The sequence below is a fragment of the Sciurus vulgaris genome, assembly GCF_902686455.1.
Source record: "Sciurus vulgaris genome assembly, chromosome: 4".
Lineage (NCBI taxonomy): Eukaryota > Metazoa > Chordata > Mammalia > Rodentia > Sciuridae > Sciurus > Sciurus vulgaris.
Window position 1 is genome coordinate 140,569,491 of NC_136464.1, and position 3,438 is coordinate 140,572,928.

Below are 3,438 nucleotides of genomic sequence, written 5' to 3' on the forward strand. Positions count from 1 at the left end.
GACTCAGTATGAGGGGCCTGTTTGATGGAAATCTGCAAGGTTAAACTGTTGATCTCCCTCAGTTAATAGCTATGCTCCTTGGTAGAAGTTGGACTTCTACGTGTCCATCTCAGCTCTGTTTGAAATCCAACATGCTAAAGCATGGGTAATATTCTGTCTCATTTCTGAGTTTACTATTCCTAAAAGATGTAGGACAATTGTCCAGTCTACCAAGAAAAGATTTTGGACTGATTACAAGTCAAAATCTCTGCCAGAGCTTTCAAACACCTTGTGGTAATAATTACATGTCAAGTCTGAGGTTACCCTCTAAAGACTTTTCTTTTGTAGTGTGAATATCTCTTTATTATGGGCTGCAGTCCATAAATTCATCATGTGGAGTTGGGTCACCACTAAGTAAAAGCAATTTAGAACTAAAGGGTCCACATGGCTCATTACCTTTCCCTGTGCCACAGACCTCTGCTTTAATAAATCTAACTCATGGGGTAGACATTATTTCTGAGAAAAGACGGTGACCCCATTGGACTGGCAGCACCTCTTTCTGTCCCTTACTCACTGGAGCACTCTTACTTTCTACCAACTATACAAATAAACTCCTCAGAATCATTTCCCATGATTGATTGCAATGATAAAACTGAAAGCTATTGAGATTTTAAAATGAAATGAGAAACCTCAGGTTAGAAAAAAAAAAAAAATGGAAAACTTCTTTTTTTTCCTCCATTCCATAAAATTACTTATATCCTCACAGGACTCAGAGGATTTTGCTTGATACCTGCCTGCAGTCACATGAAATTCATTTTCCCAGTTGTTCTCAAGGAAGTGATTAATGATGAGCCAGAAAGTCACCACTCAGGAAGTCTGTTCTTGATGACTGTGGCCTACTTTTCTGAAAATGGGCTCAGAGGAGTCTCATTCAAAATGCCTGGAAGTGAAAGTAATTTCCCTGATTATTGCAACCCCAAGGACTTGGGAGAGGGAGACTTTGTATGAGCAGAAGCTAAAATAGAAGTTTCGTTTGAACATGAAGAAAAAGTAGTTAGGCCGTGGAAGGCACAATTAAAAACACAAAATCCAAGTATGTGTAAGGAGAACCAGTTAGGAAGACAACGTGAAGGTGTATGGGTAATGTAAATACAAGCTAGATCACCTCCTCACTATGACTCTGGGGCTCACAATTGGGTAAAGAAAAGAGATATGGCTCCTTATAATTAAAGAAAAAAAAAAATCAAGTGCTCGGGGAGTCTCGCGAGAGTACGGCCTCGTCCACCCAGCATGCCCCGCGGTGTGAGGACAGGAAGCCGGGGGAGGGTAGCAGAGTCGCCGCAGCCATGTTGGATCTAAGGCAGCTGCTGTAGCCAGGGGAGTGCGGAGGGCCTACAGCCCATGGGAACTGCCTCTGCTGGGAGGGGCAGCATCGCCATGAGCTGGGGTACCCCTTACACCGGCAGCAAGATCAGCCTCATCTCCAAGGCTGAGATCCGCTATGAGGGATCCTCTACACCATCGACGCTGAGAACTCCACTGTGGCCCTGGCCAAAGTTTGATCCTTTGGTACAGAAGACGGACCCACAGATCGCCCCATACCTCCTCGAGATGAAGTGTTTGAATATATTATATTCCGTGGGAATGATATTAAAGATCTCACTGTTTGTGACCCATCCAAACTCCAGTGTTCTTTGCCTCAGGACCCAGCTATCATTCAGTCTTCACTAGGTTCATCCGCGTTCCAGTCAGTGGGCGCCTACGGACCTTTTGGCAGGGTGCCAACGTACAGTCAGTTCAGTCTAAGTTCATTAGTCTGGCAACAGTTTGATACTCTTGGTGTTGCTGGAAGCTTCTTGCCGTCCTTTGGAATGGAGACATCAAACAGCAGTGACTTTTCCCAAAGTAGTGCGGTTGGTTCTGCCTTTACACAGGATGCAAGAACTATAAGAACACAGTCATGTCAAGGTCGTTCAAGCCCTCAGTTAGACCCTTTGAGAAAAAGTTCAACCATGGAACAAGCAATACAGACTGCCGCGGCCCACTTACCTGCTCCAGCACCTGTTGGGAGAAGGAGCTCTGTATCAACCTGGCCTTTGCCATCTACCAGACAAAAAACAATAGAGAATCAAGAGCACAAGCCAGCTGAAGTACACAAAGTTTCAAGGTCAGAAAATGAGCAACTCAGAAATGATAGCAAGAGACAAGTAGTTCCAGGTGCTTCCTCAGCTCCAAGGAGAGGGCGTAGAGGTCATCGGGGTGGCAGATTTGGTATTCAACGATGTGGTCAAATGAAATTTGAGAAAGACTTTGACTTTGAAAGTGCAAATGCACAATTTAACAAGGAGGAGATTGACAGAGAGTTTCATAATAAACTTAAATTAAAAGAAGATAAACTTCGGAAAAAAGAGAAATCTGTATATGGTGAGAATAAAGGAGATTTAGAAGCTGATACCCCAAACAGTGAAGGAAATGCTGATGAAGAAGATCCACTTGGACCGAATTGCTATTATGACAAAACTAAATCCTTCTTTAATAATATTTCTTATGATGTTAATAGGGAACAGAGGCCAACTTGGGCTGAAGAAAGAAGATTAAATGCTGAAACATTTGGAATTCCACTTCCTCCAAACAATGGTGGTGGGAGGCACAGAAGCAGAGGCAGTCTTGGTTTCGTGGTGACAGAAGGCCTGGTGGTGGCAGAGGTGGTACATTTACTGCCCCTGGAGGATTTCACTGGGGTTTTCACCATGAACTCCAAGGAGGGCACTGGGGCAGGGAGTTTGCAGATTTTGAATATAGGAAAGACAATAAAGTTGCTGCATAGTCTACAAACAAGTCTTTGAAAATAGGTGAATTTCTAGCTCTTCGTGGTTCTGAAAATAGGTTTCAGTACTTGTGAAGAATGGAGTGAATTTGCTGTATATTTGTCTCTTGCACTGGATTTTGTTTATTTACTTTTCTGTGTAATTTCAAAGATACAATGCAATTACTTTGCGAGGAGGAAGGTTCATCTTAAAAAATGAGTATTAAATATATTTGGAGTACTAGAAGCCTATACATGAGAAAGTACTTATGAAGGATCTTATGTATAGTTAAACTAAAGCAGTACTTCTATGGAACGTAAGTATTTTTTCATCACTGAAAGGATTTTTTTTATCACTAAATTGTATTTAGCAATTTCTGCAAGTTGCCTGAAGGTAGGGCTATGATGCTATGTTTTGAGACACAGAAGGTTATTCTGTGTGTGGGGTTTTGTGGGGACGGGGCTGGGTTTGTGTGCATGAGTGTGTCTATATCTTTCTTTCTTTTTGGAAATCCTCTACTCTGGGGTAGCTTATTTTGTCAATTAGGGTACTGGATGGTAGAGAATTTTGTCAACTATATACACACAGTAAATACTGCTTCTTAGGCAAAGATTGACTTTTTTATATAGTTGTAAAATCCCATTATATTCCA

At 42.0% G+C, this 3,438-nt stretch overlaps 1 pseudogene across 1 annotated transcript; it reads left to right on the plus strand.

Moving 5' to 3' along the window:
• Nucleotides 1-1,416: 1,416 nt before the first annotated feature.
• Nucleotides 1,417-3,018, plus strand: LOC306659434 (protein LSM14 homolog A-like; annotated as a pseudogene). Its single transcript has one exon. The product of its transcript is annotated as a protein LSM14 homolog A-like (transcript).
• Nucleotides 3,019-3,438: the final 420 nt, after the last annotated feature.